This window comes from Taudactylus pleione, unplaced genomic scaffold, assembly GCF_031769625.1.
Source record: "Taudactylus pleione unplaced genomic scaffold, aTauple2 ptg000033l, whole genome shotgun sequence".
Lineage (NCBI taxonomy): Eukaryota > Metazoa > Chordata > Amphibia > Anura > Myobatrachidae > Taudactylus > Taudactylus pleione.
In genome coordinates this window covers 4,079,147-4,102,673 of record NW_028284435.1, presented here as the reverse complement: position 1 = coordinate 4,102,673, position 23,527 = coordinate 4,079,147, and the positions used below count along the sequence as shown (strand labels likewise).

At 43.9% G+C, this 23,527-nt stretch overlaps 1 protein-coding gene across 2 annotated transcripts in view; it reads left to right on the top strand.

Annotated features, from left to right (window-relative positions):
- The first annotated feature begins 3,866 nt into the window (after positions 1-3,866).
- The window catches only part of RASGEF1B (RasGEF domain family member 1B), a 49,585-nt gene continuing 29,924 nt past the window's right edge, over positions 3,867-23,527 (top strand). The window contains exon 1 of one of the 2 annotated variants that reach the window (XM_088452131.1): positions 3,867-4,264. The gene's annotated coding sequence lies outside the window, so the exon portion shown is untranslated. The remainder of the gene's footprint in view (positions 4,265-23,527) is intronic. The other variant, XM_088452132.1, reaches the window with a different exon arrangement.

Below are 23,527 nucleotides of genomic sequence, written 5' to 3'. Positions count from 1 at the left end.
CAGACAACAACCCTCTGGCGCACCTGGACACGGCCAAGTTGGGGGCCCTGCAGCAGCGTTGGGTTGCCCGGTTGGTGAAATTTTCCCCCAAGATCAAGTATCGTCCGGGGAAGTACAACACCAACGCCGATGCCCTGACCCGTTTTCCCGTGGAGGCACCCAAGGGCCCCTCCGACGAGGACCAGGAAGGCCTAGAAATCCCTGATCTTGCCAAGGTTAGGCCACCTCCCAGACCCCTGGAAGCCACCAGTTGCGGCCTCCAACTGCAGAGAACTGCCCTCGAGTGGGCCGTGCAGCAGAAACAAGACCCGGACCTGAGGGCCATCCACAGCTGGAAGGAACAGGGACATTGGCCCTCTGCCCGCGAGAGGGGCCGACTCGGCGGGATGGGCCAGAGGATGCTTCAACATAGGGATCGGCTGACTGTCCATGACGGGGTGTTGTGCCGACGCACCTACCTGGAACAAGAACTCCGCGAAGTCAGGCAGGTCGTGCTCCCGGAAGGCTTGGCCCGAGGCTTGGTAGTGGAGGCCCACGAGGAAGGGACCCACCTCGGGGTGGCCAAGACGCTTCAGTGGATATGCCGTCAATACTTCTTTCCACGACTACAAGAGTTGGTGGAGGCCGTTTGTCGGGCATGCCCGACGTGCGGCGTCACCAAGCCCACCGAACAGAGAGCCCCGATGCAGACCATCCAGACCAGGCGAGCCTTGGAGCTGTTGATGGTGGACTATGTGCTAATAGGGGAGTCGACGAGCGGGCACCAGTACGCCCTAGTGATGACAGATCACTTTACTAAGTTCACTGCAGTGGTGCCTACCCGTGACCAGACAGCGGAAACAGCCGCCAAGGCCATCGTGGAACACTTCATCCGAAGGTATGGCTGCCCCGAGCGCGTCCACTCAGACCAAGGAGCATGTTTCCAGGGCCGCATGAGGGAACGACTTTGTCAGACCTACGGCATGCAAAAATCCAGGACCACGCCCTACCATCCCCAGGGGAATGGGGCCTGCGAGCGATTCAATCGGACCCTGTTGCAAATGTTGAGAACCTTGGAAGCCGAAAAGAAACGCCTTTGGCCAGAATTCGTCCAAGAACTGGTGTGGGTGTGCAACAACCATGTGCACCGGACCATGGGCGCGTCGCCCTACTTCCTACTGTTCAGTAGAGCAGGGAGGGAACTGCAGGACCTTGACCTCTCTCTACCCCAGGGGGAGACGAGTGGACCCATGGTGGGTGGGTAGAGGAGCAAAGGCGACGGCTGAGGGCTGCAGGGGAGGTGGCGGAGCGCAACATCGGGACCACCAGGCACTCCCAGCCCGGAGGGGCCGTGGGGGAGCCCATCCCAGTTGGACAAAGAGTATTTGTCCGTGAGAGGCGCCCGAAGAACAAGCTAAGCCCGCGATGGGAGGTGCTGCCCTACATCGTACAGCGACATGTTTCTCCCAACAACCAAGTATACGAGGTGCGTGCCGAGGACGACAGCGGTCACACCCACACCCTGCACCGAGACATGTTGCGACCCTGGGAGTCGGGAGACCCGTCGGAGGCACAGGAGCCGTGCTGCAGCATGAAGCCTGGCCGAGACCACTGTACCCTTGTGTTAGGTTATTGTGTACCCACTGTACCACCACCGTGCGGCGCTAGGCCGAGACCACTGTACCCTTGTGTTAGGTTATTGTGTACCCACTGTACCACCACCGTGCGGCGCTAGGCCGAGACCACTGTACCCTTGTGTTAGGTTATTGTGTACCCACTGTACCACCACCGTGCGGCGCTAGACCGAGACCACTGTACCCTTGTGTTAGGTTATTGTGTACCCACTGTACCACCACCGTGCGGCGCTAGGCCGAGACCACTGTGCACTTGTTAGGTTATTGTGTACCCACTGTACCACCACCGTGCGGCGCTAGGCCGAGACCACTGTACCCTTGTGTTAGGTTATTGTGTACTCACTGCACCACCACCGTGCGGCGCTAGGCCGAGACCACTGTACCCTTGTGTTAGGTTATTGTGTACCCACTGCACCACCACCGTGCGGCGCTAGGCCAAGACCACTGTACCCTTGTGTTAGGTTATTGTGTACCCACTGCACCACCACCATGTGGCGCTAGGCCGAGACTACTGTATCTGTGCTAGGTTACTACATATCCAGTGCACCATCACCGTATGGTGTTAGGCTGCAGGTGTTGTTCTTGCGCGGTGCCAGGCAGCCGTGCTCTCTTATAGGAGCGGAGACCAGGACTACTCGCCCAGCAAAGAGACAAGGGGTATACCCGGTGAGCGCATTCTGTGTTTGTGTGTCGTATCATTGTCGTGTGTCATCCCCTCTCCCCTTTTCGGGCGTTTCCGTTCAGGTTGCACCCATGTGCCTGGCACGCGGGTGTAAACCAGCCTGAGGCCACAAGTGCTAATGATGACCATCCTCTAGTCCCTGCACACCTGTCCGTCAGTCCGTCCTGTGGCACCAAGGTCCGGTCCATAGACTCAGCGTGTCCGACCTATCTTACAAGTTAGACCATCCCCAGCTGTGACGAACCGGAAAGACCCAGGACCGTCGGTAGGAGAAACCAAGGCGGCCTGAAGGTGAGAGCCACGGGGTGTGAGAGGTAAGTGCCACGCCACACCTGCACGGCAGCAGGCGCGCACAGCAGTCCACCCCTTGCCCCTCTTACATAACTTCCAGGTACGGCTATGGAAGGGGTTTTATGCTCTTCCATTGCAGTATAGTAAGGACGTACACCACAAGTTAATTAAATAAATCATTTTAAATTACAGATTGTTTATCCATTTTTTTTATTTATTTTTGAAATCATTTTATATATTTTATTTTACTTTGACGGAACCAAAGGCCCAATTTCAGAGAAATGTTTTTAGTGAATTGTTGTGATATAATATTTTCCATCTGAATACAGGCTGGGTTCTGCATTTTTTCCCAAGCAGGTGCAGAAGAAATACCTCAGACTCTGAAACATTAGCAAACACTTGCATAGCAGCAATATGAACTAGAAAACAAATATTCATTTTCCTGTTTACGGAGGATTAGCGCCGCAGCCGGTGGTCGTCTCTGTATGAATCCCATTGGCTGCCTCATTAGCATAAAGAAGCAGTCATGCTATGAAAAAGACAGTCGTGGTTGCATTAGCGCGTCCCCCCGTCAGCCCCAAAATTTGCAGTATTTATTCAATCTGTATATTATAATCCTAGAATGAGAATAAGGTCACATTTCAAAATGCATTTACGCACAGTTCAGTTAGCGCAATATTATTCTGCGAACATATTTCTTTATAGGCGATCTGCAATAAAGGTATCATTATAGCAGAGGTTTTTCTAAAGCGTGTCTGTTACATGCAGTGTCACAGTGGAAAGAAATTGGTAGACCCTATTTAGCAGTTCAGTTTAGAGGCATATTGAGGGAATTTAAAAGAAATGAATGAAATTCCCTATACAAACACCATCTGAGTTATTTGTCTGTTTCTCTTTGACCTCTATTTTTTTCTCTCTCTCTATCCCGCTCCGTATTTCTACATTTACCAGTCTCCCCAGTGGCCCTGAGGCTACAATTTGGGAGATGGGTGTAGCAGGCTGCCCTGCAGCTGTATGTGTGTGTGTGTCTGACAGACAGAGAGTGGGAGCTCCAGGGAAGAAGGAATGATTCAGAATCATTGAAATGACTGGCCGGAGAAGGGGTGGGAGGGCGCTGAGTGGTCGGTCTGGGGACTACAATGTGTGTGATATGAGTGGGAGGTGTGAATGGTGGAGGTGGAGGGGAAAATAGAAAATAGAATACAGTGGAATACAGTGGGAGGAGATGCACAGTGGGAGGCATAGGAGAGAATGTGGAGAACAGGAAAGATCTATGTGGGTGGAGAAATGGGAGGAGAGAACTTTGAATGTGATTTGAAACCAAGAAACAAGTGCACATGACGAGCAGTGAGAGAGAGAGCCAGGCTGTGTGTATACAAGTTGTCTGCGTGTATTGTGTTCCGCACAGATTGGCTGGCACACTAGCGGCAGAGTACCAGTAGAAGCGTGGACATGCAGTGTGGGTGGTGATCTTGATGCCACGAAAACAACTGAATGGACTGCAGTGCTGAGGGATTTCCCGGGTTTTTCCTATTTCTATACAAACTATCCATCTGTGCTGCAAAGCTGATCTGATGTGTGTTTTCCTGATCGCTGTCCGGTTAGATTGCTGGTAACACTGGGAAATATACGCAGAGGCGTCATTAGCGACTGATTGCGAATCGGGCTGCAGTCACAGGTACTTCATGTGTCAAATCTATAGTATTATAGCATGTTTCTATATGGATGATGTCTGTAGTGGTGGAACTGCAGCTCAAGTGTTCTTGGTGTGAGGTCTGTCTGCAGCATTAGTGCGGAGTCTAATTTCTATTTACTTATGCAGTGCATTTAGATGGTGACGAATGAATTTATCTTTATAGAAGCATGATACATTATTATTATTAGATTCCCTTTAATGAAGATTCTCTGTGCTGATTAATACGGTGCTAATCCTGCTATGAAATGACCGCTTGTAGGTAACTATATATAAATAGATTTACGATCGTTGTGATGAGCTGAGCTGTACAGGGAATGCAGGGCTGTGAGCTCAGTCTCCTGCAGTAGGTGACTCAGTGGGTGACACGCGTGGCTGAGAAAATAATCTGCCTAGTGTCTTCCATTAGCAGTTACTAATAATGCAGATGATGATAATGACTTGTTGTGGAAATGTCAGTGACAGCTTCACCCAGATCAGAAGCTTGTACTGTATGTACAGAATGTTGTCCAACTTGCCTCCAGCCCCTAATAGAACACTGTCAGAGTTTATTTGTTCTATTCTATATTTAGGCAGTATATGGCGTCACATTTATGGGAACTGGTCACTGGGGAACCAGAGTGCATGTCCACTGGAATTCCTAATACTGATTGTATTTTTTGTGTGTATATAATATATATGTATATGTAACATTGTATTGTTTTTTTTCACTAACTGCAATGTTGCCCTGCAAAAATGTCCAAAAAATTTGGATATGCTGCATTCAAAAATGGAGTAACGGGATTATTATTATTATTATCCTTTATTTATATGGCGCCACAAGGGTTCCGCAGCGCCTTACAAAGTACAGAAACAAATGAGCAAACAAGACAACAGTTATTAACAGTACAGACATACAGGACAAGTACATGATTTATAAACATTGCTGCATAACACCTAAATAAGCAGCAGGGTGTCAGTAAGCAGATTTAGGTGCCATTGTAAATGAAAGTAAAAGTAAGGCAAGTAGAAGCACGTAAGGGAAGAGGGCGCTGCTCACAAGAGCTTACATTCTAAGGGAAAATGGGAAAATCTGTCTTCAGTTAATTTTATAGTGCATGATTTGTACCAGTAATAATGTGAGCCGATTGCATTGGGCTGGCTTAAATTTACGAAGATGGGAGTTCTATTTAAGAAGTGATGTTGCCCATAGCAACCAATCAGATTCCAGGTATTATCTTCTAGAAGGTGCTAGATAAATGAGAAGTAGAATCTGGTTGCTATGGGCAACATCACTTCTTAAATAGAACTCCCATCTTAGTAAATTTACCCCTAGGGTTTCAAGGAATTTTGTTACCATAACTTTGATGAGCCTCCAGTACAGTATTTCTAGGCTTAAAGTACTAAGGGGCCTAAGTATCAAAGCAGGGAGAGTTATAAAAGTATACAAAATAAATTACCAACCAATCAGCTCCTAACTATCATTTTATAAACACAGCCTGAAAAATGTAAATTGGAAGCTGATTGGTTAGTACTTTATCGCTCACAATTTTATCTCTCTCCCAGCTTTGATACATAGGCCCCTTAGCCTTTCACAATTGTTATTATAGTATGTTTTGTTTCACCTCATGAATGAAGAAATGTAAAATGTTGTTTGATCTTGGTTTTGTGAGACTGTAAAGTGTGTTAATGAATTACTCCTAAAAGATTGGACTTTACAGAAGAGGGTTAGATCTTTTGAAGTAAGCTTTGGATACTTCTAGATAGGAGAATGGTCTTTGTAATTGCATCTCCTCCAAGCACTCTGTTCCAGCTGGCACCTTACAAGAAACAGAAGGAGTTTTTTCCCTCAGTAAATCTCCATAAGATATTGTATCCCCTAAGGACGAGCAGAAATTAGAATCAGAACATTTGGGAAACCCCTTTGACAAAATTTTTGGTAATGCCACTTAGAGGTGTGTGTGTACTTTGTTTCTGATTGAGGCAGAGGATCAGTAACTGCAACCCCCCCCCCCTTGCAAATTAAAATGTATTATTATGTTACTTTGTAAATACTAAATAAAATATCTCTATAGTTTATGGCCATGACTGATATTGAATACATGTTTATGTATAATGTTCTTTAAACAGTGATATAAATTGATCAATTTATGAAAGTAAATAGCAGAATGCTTGCTTGGCATTCCCAAGAAATTACTGTGGAACAAAGGCTTTCTTGACCAGATCATTTGTTTTTCTCCTGATTGTAAGTAATTGTTTTCAAGGTGTATTGTTTGTGTGCCTCTGGGTTTTGTCTTAAGGTGCCTACACACTAGACAATATATTGCACAATTCGCCCGATTTCAACGCATCGGAACGACAAATCGTTTAAAATATGTCCGATGATGATGCTCGTACCCACAGGTCATCTGCCATATCCTCAAATCTTGCCTACAACAGGCAAGATCTGCCAATCTCGTACACGACACACTTGGAAATCGTTAAGGACGCATGATAGATCGTTGGTCAGATTGGACACTTTTAAGCACCATAGTGTGTCCTGAAGTGCCAGGGAGCTGCCAGGGAGAGTTCATGGGAAATCGTTCACGATATTGCATCGTGAGCACATCGTCTAGTGTGTACCCAACTTGACGGGCACTTTTCATTCCAGGTTTAAAGCACAGTGTCTAATTGCACAAAATTTAAATGATTTAGGGGCCTATGTATCCAGCTGTTTGATACATAAAATTATGCAGAAACTACAGTTTCTGCATAATTTTATGTATTGCTCCTATCTACTAAAAGCACAATGCAGGAGATTTCACAGAAATCTCCGCTGCAGATTGCAGTCCCCATTATTATCAATGGGGATTAGGATCTGACCCCTATGTACTAAACTCCAAAAAGCGAAGCTGGTGTAAGGTAAACTACTGTAAGCATATCGGGGCTTTCGATCTCGCCCCCAGCCAGTTCAGGAAGCTGACGCTGTGCGCATGCGCAGTGTCAGCTTCCCTCGGTGAAGTCTTTCACTTCTGTGAAATACTTCTCCTAAATGCCGGGGATACACCTCGCGGGGACAGCGGTTACCACAACCACTGCGAGTTCCCCGTAGTACATAGCTGGGATATTTTTATTAGTGATTAAAATATCCCTGGTGAGTTAGGTACATAATCGTGGCTGGTCCGCGATTATTACTACATAGACCCCTAAGTACAATGAGTAAAATATAGAAGATGTCACATGAGAGCTTTAACAGATTGAATAGTTTTCAAAATGCTTTCAGCAACGTTTTTGTGTCCAAAGTGCTCAATATAAAAGATTTCTACTTGAAATTCCATTATATTTGAGCACACAGAGCATTTTAAGCGCACATTGGGATCTGTGCGATTTAGCAGCACTGCAATCAATAGGCAATAACCCTTTTGAAACAGGAAAAGTGTTGGCATAAAATGCACCCATGTGACACGGCACTTGGCTTTTAATGGGTTATGTGACAATTTTGTATAAATATATATCTGTGTTTGGGAATGGAACCAATTGGTTCCAATGACTCTTTACCCTCTAGTGTTTGCACTTGTGGAGTGTTTGCATTGAGGTCCGGTTTGTTGGACACTGCATTTACTTGCTTTCAGCCAAAGTGAATGCTTTTTTGACAGTTGAATGTCGTCCACTAATTCTCTCATAACCATACTTTGACAGCAAGTGCAAGCACTTACACCACCGCATGGGTGTGTAATCAGCCTTAGTGTGTATTATCAGTCACTAAAGTAGGCACTTTTCAGCACTATTACAGAGTAGACAACAAGTGCATCCTGCAGGAAGGTGTGTGTGTGTGTGTGTCTGTGTGTGTGTCTATGTACTGTATTTAGGGGAATCATTGTGCCTACAAATAAACATTCTGTAACCAAAACTACATTTAATTCAATTCTGTGTGTTTATAATAGCAAATGGTTATAGCTGCTGCTCTGCAAATTCTGCTCTCATATATAATCATTGCTCATGCTTCTCTAGCAGAGTATTAATTCATCACAGGATAAACAGTCGTGTTGTAGTTGTGGCTATTCTTGGCTACATCATGAGGCATGAAACTAATCCAATGCAAACATAATCAGGAGTAAATCCTTTACTATTGCACATCTTGCAAGATGCAAATAGTCTAGTGGTGATGGGATCTGTGCTCTCTGATCCTGTATTTGTCATCTTACATAGCACTTTCAGAGGACCTTATTCAGAGTCGGTCGCCCGACTCGATGTTGGTCCACAGGGCATGCGCACGATGGAGACGGCTCCGTCGTGCGCATGCGCGAGCCCCCGCTAACGACTGATCACCCGTCGTTAGCGGGCTCGAAGCAGACGGAGCGAGCTGTCGTTGTTGATTGACAGCTCGCTCCGTTTGCTGGGCGGGCAGGGGGCGTGCCTGGCCAAACGGAGGCGTTCCTTTCGGAACGCTTGCCGTTTTGTGGGCGTCCCCACTGACATCATCAGTGATGTCAGTGGGGAGCTTCCTGCTCAAACAGAGCAGGAAGCTCCCTGGGGCTTAAGGTTGACGAGACCCTACCCTAGGGTCTCGTCGTAAGCCCCGATGGTCGCGATGGTCTTGACCATCGCGACCATCTCCCTTAGCGGTCGTTAGAGCTGTGGGTGTTAACCCACAGCCTAACGACCGACATGGAGGCGGCCGTTCAGGATGCAAGCGGCCGCCCTGTTTCTGAGCAACCGCTTGCATCGTACGACCGCCTCTGAATGAGGCCCTGAGACAACCATTGTTCTTAGACATTCTTAAGACAGAAAAGATAAATTGCCCTACTGTATATTGTTTAATGGAGCACAAGTTTGACCTACTGTTAAAACCCATTATGTCTCCTAAATATACTTCGCAGATCAACATTAGCAGCCCGTCAAAATGTCGGGACATTGCCCCTGAAAAGTTCAGTTTATGCGCTGAAAGGAGTCACTTTTCGGTAATATATGCCCGGCGGGCTACGAGTAGAAATGTCAACGCTGGTGGCTGTGCGCACCCAAACGGAACAACAATTGAATTGCACTGCCCACTGTATGGTGCTGTCCACCTAATAGACGAGCCCTATGTATAGTGCTGCCCCTTGTATAGTACTTTCCCCTGTATCGTGCTATCCACCTAATAGACCTGTCCTCTGTATAGTGCTGCCCCTTGTATAGTATTGCCTCCCTGTACAGTATTATCTCCTGTATCGTGCTATCCACCTAATAGACCTGTCCTCTGTATAGTGCTGCCCCTTGTATAGTATTGCCTCCCTGTACAGTGCTGTCCACTGTATCGTGCTGTCCACCTAATAAACCTGTCCGTGAATTGCTCCACCGAGCGTCATTTAGTGGCCCCCACTGTGTAACACACTTGAATTCCCCCATAGAGGTAAGGAGCAGCGTTAGCCTGAACATTGTCGCTGCCACGAAAAGTCCCGATTGAGCGTTCAAACAAGTCACTTTTTCGGTCATTGCTGCACTCCAGCTTGGGGGTCTGTGGGTAGAAATATCAGCGCTGGCAGCTGTGCGCGGCCGAATAATTGAACTGGACAGTCGGGTGCAACGCGAAACACAATTGGATTCCCCCCATACAGGTGAGGAGCAGCATTAGTGTGTGTATGTATGTATATGTATATATATAATATGTGTGTGTGTGTGTATATATATATATATATATATATATATATATATATATATATATATATATGTCAGGTCAATAAATATTGGGACATTGACAGGATTTTCAGATTTTGGCCTCTATTCACCACCACAATGATTTTGAAATGAAACAAACAAGATGTGATTTAACTGCAGACTTTCAGATTTAATTTGAGGGTAATTACATCCAAATCAGGTGAACGGTGTAGGAATTACAACGGTTTCTATATGTGCCTCCCACTTTTTAAGGGGCCAAAAGTAATGGGACAAACTAAACAATCCTAAATCTAACTTTCACTTTATAATACTTTGTTGCAAATCCTTTGCAGGCACTTACAGCCTGAAGTCTGGAACGCATAGACATCACCAGACCCTGGGTTTCATCCCTGGTGATGCTCTGCCAGGCCTCTACTGCAAATGTCTTCAGTTCCTGCTTGTTCTTGGGGCATTTTCCCTTCAGTTTTGTCTTCATCAAGTGAAATGCATGCTCAATCGGATTCAGGTCAGGGGATTGACTTGGCCATTGCATAACATTCCACTTTCTAGCCTTAAAAAACTCTTTGGTTGCTTTTGCAGTATGCTTCGGGTCATTGTCCATCTGCACTGTGAAGCGCTGTCTAATGAGTTCTGAAGCATTTGACTGAATATGAGCATATAATATTGCCCAAAACACTTCAGAATTCATTCTGTTGCTTTTGTCAGCAGTCACATCATCAATAAATACATGGGAACCAGTTCCATTGGCAGCCATACATGCCCACACCATGACACTACCACCACCATGCTTCACTGATGAGGTGGTATGTTTTGGATCATGAGCAGCTCCTTTCCTTCTCTTCTCTTCCCATCACTCTGGTACAAGTTGATCTTTGTCTCATCTGTCCATAGGATGTTGTTCCAGAACTGTAATGGCTTTTTTAGATGTTGTTTGGCAAACTCTAATCTGGTCTTCTTGTTTTTGTGGCTCACCAATGGTTTACATCTTGTGGTGAACCTTCTATATTCACTCTTGTGAAGTCTTCTCTTGATTGTTGACTTTGACACATATACATCTACCTCCTGGAGAGTGTTCTTGATTTGGCCAACTGTTGTGCAGGGGTTTTTCTTCACCAGGGAAATAATGCTTTTGTCATCCACCACAGTTGTTTTCCGTTGTCTTCCGGGTCTTTTGGTGTTGCTGAGCTCTCCGTTGCATTCTTTCTTTTTAAGAATGTTCCAAACAGTTGATTTGGCCACACCTAATGTTTTTGCTATCTCTCTGATGGGTTTGTTTTGGTTTTTCAGCCTAATGATGGCTTGCTTCACTGATAGTGACAGCTCTTTGGATCTCATATTGAGAGTTGACAGCAACTGATTCCAAATGCAAATGTCACACCTAGAATCAACTCCAGACCTTTTACCTGCTTTTATTGATAATGAAATAACGAGGGAATAGCCCACAGCTGTCCATGAAATAACCTACACCGTTAACCCGATTTGGATGTAATTACCCTCAAATTAAATCTGAAAGTCTGCAGCTAAAGCACAACTCGTTTGTTTCATTTCAAAACCATTGTGGTGGTGAATAGAGGCCAAAATCAGAAAATTCTGTTAATGTCCCAATATTTATGGACCTGACTGTATATATGTGTGTATATATATATAATTTAATTTATTTAGTGTTCACTCTAGGTCCAGCGCCAGACAGTGCACCAGACCTAGAGATAAAGGGGCGCGCCTGAAAAAGGTGTGTGTACTTAAGACGCGCCCCCTTTTCAGACCTGCCGGGCTGCCCCCAAGCTCACCCTTCTCTATGAGTGGATGCCAGGCGCATGCGACAGGCATCTGTTCACTGGTAGTGATCGCTACAGTGCAGTTTTTGAAATCGGGAAGGATGCCGTGCCCCGCTAAAACAGCCTAGCAGGAACGCTATATATTAATGAAACACTCCTATGTGTAAATGACATTGATGCTGGGTACAGTGCCCTTCTTACGTGGCAGGCATACCCAGAAATCATGCAGGATTCGAGAAAGGCGGCACTCGAAGACTGTAAGTCAAGTGAAGATATGTGGTGTTTATTTCAGGTGTGTCCTGACTAAGGGGATCTGTTCCCCAAAACATTGAAATAAACACCATGCTTTTTTGTACCTGAATATCTCACTGTAATGCATTCTAACCAGTATGTCTTGTAGACTGTATCTAAATGTGCATACCCACCTTTGCAGTTTATATGCTCTTGTTTGCATGGTAAATGTCAAAACATCAAAATGTATATGTGGTTATAGTCTCAAGTACCTTAAATTTAGAGTGTTATACAATTTATAATGGTGCATGTACAGTATGTCATGAATTGACACAAGCAATTTGCTAACATTGGCAGTTATCAATATGGTAGAGGCCAGCTATAACAAAGAGAGATTAGTATTGTACATTTCTAAGGTGCACCAGTAATGCAGGTCAGAGCGGGAAAACAGGACATGCATAAAGAAAAAATTGTACACTTAGCTGAGGTTTAAAGTGTAAAGGCACACATCCACTAGACGATTAAATTGAACGATAACGTTTTAATTTTGACCTCTGTCATCGTACAAATATGTTGTACAACCTGACGATAACGTGAAGGCACATCACAGACAAACGACTGCACAATTACAATGTCGTAATCGTGCAGTCGTTTTGAGGTCTTTTAGTGGATGTGTGCCTTAAAGCAATTTTAAAATAATTTTGTATTTGTAATACACTAGTCAACTAATAAATGTGTGTAACATGGCAGTCTTATGCCCTCTGATTCTTTTCTCTCAATGCATTTGAGCTATGGATTTTATTGTTACCATCCTTTGGTCAAATTTTTTTTGTGTGAGTGCAATCATAATAGCATCAAATTACAATGTAGACACTTATGATGTTGACATCGAACATGTTGACATGTTCACAATGTCGACATTCTACAGGGACTGGAGGGCAAGGCTATGGGAGGCGAGGTTAGGGTTAGGCTATGGGAGGGAAGTTAGGGTTAGGCCCTAGGGAGAAGATTAGGCTAAGTGAGGGGAGGGTTCAGAACTGAGGGTTAAGGTGGGTACACACTGCACAGATATATCAGCAGATGATGGTCATTCATACATGACCATCATTCGCTTCTGACCAGGGGTCCCACTGGCCAGGGGGCTTGTCCCATCTCGCTCGCCGCGGCCTCTGCTGCATATGTACGGGTGGTCGGCAGATATATCTGCCATCGGCTGTGCATAGACATATCGCTGGTACACACAGGCCGACAGGCACCAGATATATTGGCCGATCAATCGACCAAAATATCTGTCAGTGTGTACCCAGCTTTAGGCTATGGAAGGGAAGTTAGGGTTAGGCTACGGAGGGAAGGGTAACGGTTAGCACTAGGGGGAGGGAAGGGTAACGGTTAGGCACTAGAGGAAGGGTTAGGCTATTGGAGGGAAGGTTGGGGTTGGACACTAGGGTTAGGCTACGGGAGAGGAGATTAAAGTTGGGCACTAGGAGAAAGGTTAGGGATACTCAACCTGGAAGTGCTGCAGAATCCGCTGGAAGTCATCATGATGTCAACGCCAGACCTGTTGTACTGTACTAAGTCAACCTTGGGCCACCAGGAACCTTTTGTCAGCATTCTAATCATATCGACATTTCATCAGTGTTGACCTGATGAATGGCTATGTGGTCAATGTCGACATTACAACAATGTTGACATTATGAATGTTGTCAAAATAAACCACCTTTAGTATACGGCACTATATGGAGTGCACATTTACAATTTGTGTTGGTTTAATGTTCTTTATGTTATGAATTTGCAAAAGTTAAATAAAATCATGCTTCTAATTTTTTTTTATTTTTTTTAGCTATCCTCAATAAATGTCATTTATTTTAAACCAAATACATATAGTTCTTTTGACAGTCTTTATTAATAATGTAGTTTTTGGCTTGCTTTCAGGTTATTATAATTGAAGCAAGAAAGCAATGTTCTGCTTGGAAGTGGTTTTACACATCCAAGGACGTCTTAAAGTGCCAACCCCAGCAAATGCTTCTGTTTTGGGCATCTCCAGCCCCCTGCTGTGCGCTGATGGCGAACATTATCAAAAGCTGTTCAGCTATGCAAGCAGCAGGTGACAACCGGTTTTGTAGTATAGAATAGAGACTTCAATGTTTTATGACCCATCTGCCAGCATGTGCCTAATTAATAAGGCGAGTGTCTGTGAGTGGAAGGAGCAACTGGCAGTCTCCCATAGGCACTGGGTGCTATTAAGTATATTTGCTGTAGGTTTATTTGTGACATTTTGTGCAGTGACAACCCTCCCCAGAAAATGACACTTCAAACAGCTGATGATAATAAGACCGATGCCTTTATAAATAAGCACAGTAGTCGTATTTTCTTATATTATGTTATATCTATGGGTTGGTTACGGCATCCTGGCAGTCAAATTACTAACAGTGGCATCCCGACAGCATTAGGTAAGTATCCTAACCCCCCCCCTAACCCACCTTTCCACAGCCTAACCCTAACCCCCTCCCCCTAGTGCCTAGACCTAACCCTAATAATTACCACTGGGATTCCGGTGCAGGCAGGCCCGCCAAGAGCCGTGGCGGGCCCCGGTAACGGGGCGTGGCCTAATCGTGGGAGGCGTGGCCACGCCCCCTTGGCGAGCAAAAAAGAAAAGATTTGCAGCGCCGCAAGGCGGCGCTGTGCGCTGGGCAGAGGGAGCTCTCTGAGCCCCCTCAGCCCGGCGCAAAGCCAGGGGGGGCGCGATCAGTGTGATCACTCCCCCGCACAGGCATAGGAGACTGCTGCGGCTGCTGCTCAGCAGCCACGAGCAGTCTCCAACTGCGGCTCAGCACACGCTGTGTGCTGGGCTGCTGTGAGGGGGGGGAGTGGCGCCGGACCCGGGCCCCCACTGGGCCCCTCAGGAAGCCCGGGCCCGGGTAATCTGTACCCGCTCCCCCCCCCCTCTCGGCACCCCTGGGTGCAGGTACTCTGACCGACAGGATGCTGACTACATCCTACATACTGCATATATCCCAGCCTCTGACACTGTAACGTAGCATTCGTATGCAGATACACAAGCAGTTGCACACAGAATATAGGCATGCCGCATATCATTTTAATCAGCAGAAGCTTTTTGTGCGTCCTAATTGCACCGATGTGAATAAGATGCATACAAAGGTAAAAAGGCTCACGTAAAGACGCTCTGTGCCACAGAGTCTCACGCATTATGTTTAACGCTACTTGTAACACACGGAGGTAAGATGTATGTGGACACATCTGTACCTCACATGGATGGCCGACCTCCGAAAACAGGAACACCCCTTTAAATAGAATAAAAATTTCTGCTTTTCTCCTATTGCTCACTGTAGTCTCAGTTAGGTCTTTAATAGAGGATGTAGTCAATATCCTGAACGCGGAGCTCAGAATGCCTGCGCCGGAATGCCGACACTTGTCAGAATTCCGGCATCGGAATGCTGAAGGTAAGTAGCGGGGTTGGGGGGAGGGTTAGGGTTTGGCACTAAGGGGAGGGTTAGGCACTAACAGGGTATGGTTAAGTTTAGGGTGTGGGGAGGAGGAGGTTAGATTTAGGCACTAGGGGGAAAGGTTAGGTTCAGGCACCTGGGAGGGAGGAAGAGGGGGAGGGTTAGGATACCGACCGGCAGGTGTAGGTATCCTAACCCTGTCGGAATGCTGGCATCGGAGTTTTGACCTCCAGTATCCCGTACCCATCTCCTTAAATAGTGTACGTAGACTATTTATCACGTGGCTGTATATTTGTGTGTGTGTGTGTGTGTGGTGTTTTTTTATGTTATTATTAGAATGCAATTAGTGTGCCTAGAAATTTGTTTTCCTTTTTTTGCACTTACATTTGACACTACAATAAAGTTGACCCATTAGATGTCATCCTTTGCTTTTAAAGACTGGAAGCTCTGAGCTGGTGCAAGTTTGTCTGTAGTGTTATGCAATCATGTCTTTTTTGGGGGGATTACTCCTCTGGCAGATCATTGAGCTCTAAGTGGCCAGTGCGGTTATTCAAAACAATATTCTTTTTTACTTGAGACAACCACATTTTCCCTTACGCACCACAGATGATGATGTGTATGTCATACAAGTGTCAGACATATAAATACTCCTTCACAAACAAAACAATCTAGGTGTAACATTTTAAATAACTGCAAAAGGCAGATGTCAAAGATGCTATTTTTACAGACTGTGCTGTGTTTATTTGTAAAATACCACAAGTCTTCACATGCTATTTTAACAGGTGTCACTGTTTAGTGATGAACAGATAGGTGGTGCACTTACTCATCAGTAGGGCTTAGTAGTGCTAGCAATGAAAAACCTCAGGAGTATGATTTAAGGAATACATACCTGCTATGAATACATTAGTCTTGATTTTTAAATGGTTTCCTTTGCGCCTGTCAGATTTTGATGTGCAGAATTACAACATTCTGATGATTACTAGAGAAGCTGAAATCGTCTACATAAGCATAAGCATTTCTTGATCCAATTTGGTACAAAAATAGGAAAATTGGCTGAAATTCTCACATTTTTGATTGATTAGAGAAAGTCAAGCTGGTCTGCACATGGATGGGCCTGCTTATACACATTAAAGGTTAAATTAATACATATTCAAGTAATAAAAAATGAACGTTACAAAAAAAAAAATTTGGGGTATTATTATTTTACTTAAACAATGTTTACAAATCTAAACATTTGAAAACCTTACTTTTAATAGGAGCAACAAACACAAACTGCAAGAAGCAAGTTTTGTACTGCCAATTCCAATCAGGGACAATTGTGCTGTGATGTTTGTGGCCATTGAACATTTTTGAGCATCTTTATTTATTTTAATGCAAAGATAACTATAGCAGCCATTTTTAAGAAATTACAAATGTAATTTGTCTTTAATATGACTTGTTGAAATGAGATCCGGTCAGAATACAGTATACTGACCGACAAGTGTCGGTATCCTAGCCCTGTCGGGATGCTGGCGTCTGGATTCTGACCGCCGGGATCCAGGGAACCAGCATCCCGTACCCAACCTGTTGAAATGTTTACAATCTCAGTTACATAAGTTAAAGTCCAGGGTAAATGATAAATGCCTTCAGTTTGAAGCAAATATCTGAAGCTTTCCCAGGAAAACCTACATAGCCCTTAGTATGAAATAAGGTGGTTCTCAACTGTTTGTATTTTATTATTTTAAATATATCTAGATCACGTAAAATAGAGATGTTTGAGGCAGGGTTGCATAAAATCGAATTTATTTGATTTAAATAGGATTTTTTCTTTAAAAAATTTTTTACGTAAACTTAACATTTTTAAACGTTTATTTCAAAAAATCCTTTTTAAATCAAATCTGTTTTTGATTTTTTTAAAAAACAAAAATCAGATTTTTATGCAATCCTGGTTTACATCCCTAAAAATCTATCTCCATTTCATGTGTGCAAGCATTTTCCTTGCACTATTCTGAGAGGTCCAATCTCACCAATTTACATATCATTAACCTGCTTTGGCTCCAGATGTCTATTTTAATAATAAGCTTTCCTGGTGTTTAGTAACAAGCAGGATATACAGATACAGCTAAAATGAACAGAACAAGTGTATGCAGATGCAGAGCTTTTATTGTCAGACCAAAATCAATCATATCTGTATATATTTCATACCTGTTCTTCATATGTCTCTATATTTCCTGGAGAAATGGATGCAACTTGGTGTAGCAATGTGTGAGATGGTGCTAGGTGGGTCCTCACACCCATGGCTGCTCAATGATTGTTCTAATTAGGTGATTTACTTCATCTCTGCATGTCTCCACCCACCAGCCAGGAGATAGTTATGTTTTGTCAAGTGCTTTCGCCCAATACGGACATTTCAGAGCACTAAGGGGTCTATGTATTAATAGTTGCGGAACTGACGCGATTATTAAGGTTTCGTATCGCGGACGATATATATATATATATATATTTTTTATATGAAAATCCCTGTTATGTACCAGGGGAAACTCTCAAGGACAGCACTTTCGGTAACCCCTGTCTCTGCAGTGCTAATTGCAATCTCCTGCATTGTGCTATTAGTACAACAATTCAACAAATTATGCTGAAACGACAGTTTCTGCATCATTTTATGAAAAAATTGCTTGATAAATAGGGTCCTAAGGGCAAAATCATGAGCACTGCTATCACCGTTATAAATGGGCCCTCAATCAGTTACTACATTATTAAGAAGGGATTCTTATAATTCACTAACAATACGGAGTCTTATGATTAATACAAAGTAAGATAACTTGCTTTGGTTGAGGCAACAGGTACAGATTTGTGCCCTCTTTTTAGAATGCAGCTATTGAATGCTGATTTGGTGGCATCATGTAGATATTAATGCAGTTAGTATTTGACTTCATAAGACATTGAATTCTAATTTGTGCATTAAACACAACTTGCTATTGCAAAATAGAAATGTATTTATTCTATGATCTAGCGTTCCTTTCCCTTATATTTGTCTGATATGACTGTATCTGGACACACAGCCCTTCAGAATAAATTAACACTCTTTATTGAAGGCTTTTTTATTTCATTGCTTTTTGTCAAACCACATTTTTTATATTGCTTTGACACCCAAGTGCCATTGTGCTCTCCTGTCGGTCAGAGTCTAGCTGACAGATGAAAATGGTTGCTGAATGCTGTCACAATGATTCTTGTTCTGTCTAGACAGGAGATTGTTGGTAAAGGTGTTTTAAACCGCTTACTGCAGCAGAAACAAAAATCGGTTTCTTGGTACACCCTGTCCATTTATGCTGTATGTTTCATTGATCTAGTCACACGTGACCCTACGTGTGTTTGGTCTTTGCCATGAAATTGCAAGTGTCTAAGCAGGTGTGTTCGTCTGACTCCTGCTTTTGTAATACTAGTCCAACAAATGTGCCTGTTGCAAAATACATAATTTACATATTTAATAAAATGTCCAGTTTCCTTATTCATTTGTGTGACTAATGTTTGTTTTCCTCCTGCCCTGTCAAATCAATGCTACAGTGTTGATTTCCGGAGCTAGTTACACCATTCTAATGCCAAGTACACACTTGCCGATATTTTGAAAGATAATGATATCGTTATCGTTCAGGCCAGTGTGTATGCCGTCAACGACCAGCGATGCGCGCTCCCGTTGGTCGTTGACGACATCTGTCATTGGTCGTCCTTGCAGGGCAACCTGACGATATCGTCCGGTCTGGTAAGGGCGGGTATCCGGGGGGGGAGGGGGGGATATCGTTCAGTGTGTGTGCTCAATGTCATTAACAACATTGAGCACACCACTACCGGGGACACACTAGACGATATCGCTCATGGAGCAAATAGTCTAGTGTGTGTGCACCTTTAAGATCCAGCTGTGTTTTAATTGCACATGAAATACTGTAGGATAGTTCTATATAGACCACAAAAAAAGTGCTTAAAGTTAACTGCTATGATCTCACTTGAGAATAAAATAAAAAAAACCATAACAAAGGACACAGAATGCATGGAGCCCTGCCATAGAATAAGGGAAGGTTCAATTAATTGATTGGCTGGACATCCCCTTTGAAATTATGTGGGTACTCTTTGCCCGGGCTTGTGGGAGGCCCCTTTGCAGAGCACGGCGCTGCGCATAGTGTTTTTTAATTTAAAAGGCACCTGCCACACCTCCCTGATTTGGCCAGGCCTCCTAGTACCTCGGCGGCCCTGATTACCAGACAATGTTACCCTACACTACGGAAAACATACGTTTTCTGCTTATGATGGGAGACCACTCCCATAATGACACTGGCAACTTCGTAGGCATCCATGTTTAAAAGAGGGGAGTCCGGTCTTCCAAAATATGTGTATCATTAGTAGCTATTTTCTGGTGATCACAAGACAATATTACCTTGCAATACGGGGATGGGTATAAAATACCGATCCTGACCCTGGAAGCCCGACATGACAATCCCGACGTCGGCTGGTAAGTATATTTAACCCTTCCCTCTCTAGATAACTCTAACCCTCCCTTGGGGGTGCCTAACCCTAAGACCCTGGGGGTGGTGCCTAACCCTAAGTCCCCCCCATGGTGCCTAACACCCCCCACCCCGATCCCTAAATCTAACCCTCACGGGGGGATGCCTAAACCTAACCCCCCACCCCCAGGGCTAACAGCTCACGAGGCTTGGCTAACCTACGTTGAGTATGCCGGGCGTCGGGATTTCGGTGTGGGGCTGATGATAGGCGTCGGTCCCATGTCGGGCTTTCGGTGTCAGGATTCTGGCAGTCGGCATTTCGACCGCCGGCATCCTGACTAAGTCCAGCCTTCCATATATGTGTGGGAGATATCATTCCCATAATTGACCCTGCATATGTGGAGTCACTCAGCTATTAAAGAGGAGAGTGCCCTCTTTCAAATGACTGTATGTGGCCTCCTTAGCAGCTTTGTCTGGTTACAATAGCTGGTAAGGGGGCCAGCGCTACTGAAAAAAATCTCACCCATACTGGCCTTTCAAACAATGTTCCCCCTTAGTAGTTATTGTTCGGTGATCACCAGACAATAACTGAAACTATACACAAAAAAATAAACTTTTCCACAGATATTGGTATCTGAATCCCATATCATCCCCCGCTTGTACCAAATAAAAAAAGTGATGCCTTATTAGGAGATGTACTAAGCTCTGGAGAGTGATAAACTACCAGCCACTCAGTTCCTAACTGTCCTATTACAGACTGTGTTTGACAAATGACAACTAGGAGCTGATTGGTTGGTAATTTATCACTTTCCAGAGCATAGTACATCTGTCCCTTAATGCGGTAGCTTGTCTAGTTTATAATTTGGTAGGCCTTGTTGGGCTACCATATTCTTCCTACACATAGGATCGTTTAAAACGAGACAGCAGCATTTTTAAAAAATATTAATTTTCACTTCAAGTGCAGATTTTTTGTCAAAACCTACACACAGAATCCTGCTTTATTTATTGTTTACAATTTTGGAAAGGCAAATTATTGGCGAAACATGAACCACAAAGTATTTATTTATGCTGTTTATAAGAAAAACAAATCCTGAATGCTTTTGGTTCCCTTTCTTGAAATTTCAATAACAAATACTTTTTTGGACATTTTGGTTCATCTATTTAATTTTTTTTTGACATGTTAGAAATGGAATGAGTAAAAATACTAGTGGTATTTTATTTTTTTGGTAAAAAACCCCCCCTCAAACATCCGATATAAATTGCGTGGGTACCAAAATCGTCGCTATTGATGGTGGAAAACCCTTCCCTGGGAAAACACTCAGCAGTGAAAGGGTTACACACCAGTGGGTAATAGACCTGTGGATCTAAATGTAAATTGCTTTTGTAACCACAGAAATTCAGTGCTGTGAATTACTGCCGCATTTAAATCTTTTTTCCATGTTTTGTCCATGCACAGTAGACCTGCATTGATCATAAACAAATTGGATGTGGTCATGAACTGTTTTACCATAGGTAGATTATATTTTTATCTACAAGCAGAGACTGGCTTATTAATTACGTACCGGATACGCTTTATATGAAGATTTTGATGGTAAAGATTTTGACTTCAGTGAAACCTATTTTCACTTTTAATTCCCAAAGAATTTGTTCTAACACATTTTTGTGGATGTTCTTCCTGTGTATTTGCATATTTCACAATAAGAAGCAAGTTATCTGCAAATAACCGGTATTGGCTAATATATAATGTTTATACATGATATTTTTCCTATTCATATAGGCAGGCATAATTTCTGTTGTAAGGAAATGTGTCATATAGCTCATATCTTAATTGTAAAATGCATACAGAATGTATTTAAAATAAATAATTTTACTTTTTGTATTAATATATGTCAAAAACAGACTCTTTTCTCTGATATGGCAGAGTCGAATTTAGGGGTCAGGCCGCCTCTAGGCACAGTATTATTGGCCGCCCCCCCCACCTTCACATCTGCCCTCCGCAGTCACGGCAATTAATCATAGCTACAGAGTCGCCCAGCAACTTTGACAGACTGTTCTGCATAGACATACTGATGGTATCACTGTTGGCTAAAGGTGGGTACATACTGCAAAGATATATCAGCAGATCGAGTGAACTGCAGATATATCTATAGATGATGGTCATTCATATACACTGAACGACCATCATCTTCCAGGCAGCCACGGGTCCCGCTGGCCGGGGAGGTGGGTCAACCCCCCTCCCCACGGCTGCTGCTACATGTGTATGGGCGATCTGCTGATGGACAGATATGCCTGCAGATATATCTGTCCATTGGCTGTGCAGCACAGCCGACGTTATATGTCTGTGAACGACATCGTTCACAGACATGTTGCTGGTATACACTGGCCAACAGGCACCAGATATATTGGCCGATCAATTGGTCGGCCAATATATCTGTCAGTGTGTACCCAGCTTAAGGCTCCGCCCCCTGGCTCTTTAGCAGGTAGCCCCAATTAAATTAAATACATGCATTTGTTTTTATTCCCTTATTAAAAATTAAATGGTTATCCTCTTTTCTGCTGTAAGCCAACTGTAAATGTCAATTAGGTAATGCAATTTAAGTACTGATATCAGCCAGTCAGGTGCAGCTACATGGTGCCATGGACAGTCACCATCACCTTATCACCTTTGTTTTAGTAGCTTGTTTACTTGCAAGAGATACGCCTCCTAAATGGCATATCTGCATATAGGGTGTTGCAATTATGTTAAACAAATCCATTGTCTAGTCTTCCTATGCTTGACCACACTCCACCTGTCCAGGCACAATAGACGATTCAAGTTAAAGATATGCAAAAACCATACAGTCATATTTTGGCATGCACAGCTGTACAGAAATGTGTACCCAGCACAACATCACCGGCGATGGGACCCGGCATGCGGCAAGTGCATACACACTTGCCAATTCTGGGTCCGACGAGGGGAGGGATGTTTTAATTCAACTCTTGCCCTAACTTTTTGGTCACTTTTACAAACTGTCAACGTATATTAAGCTGGGACTAAATATTGCCATTACTTAAATTGGGTACACACTGATGGATATATTGCCCATTCCATTGAACGGGCAATATATATCTATAGTGCATCGCTGGGTGTGTACAGCAGATATGTCTGTGAACGACGTCGTTCACAGACATTTCTGATCTGCTGTGCAGCACAGCAGATGGCCGATATATATCTGAAAGATATATTGGTGATCTGCTGGTGTGTACCAGCGACACACGCCGATTGCTGTGCACATGCTGCATGGACCCAGCGGTGATTGACATCTCAACTGGGTGGGCAATTTAAATGCCTGCCCATTTGAGCTGTCAAGCCCGGCACATCTGGCAGACGATTGGTAAGTGTGTATACACTTACCAATCGTCAGGTCAGCGTTCCCATCGACCTAGTGTGTACCCAGCTTTAGTACATCTCATAGCTATTTTAAATACAAAGTGGGGCAAATACTATTTTCATCTATCATATCAGTAATGCAGTTGAGTGCCAAGAGGCAGCTCCTAATTCTATAAATATTTACTAAGATCCTTAGCTGAATGCAAATTACCCTTTCTGACAAACCCAGGGGTGAGATGTGTAGCCTGCAGTATTTGTACATACGCCATTAATACCTGACATAACTGGTCCCCCAGTTTTCTGCATTGCTTATGAAA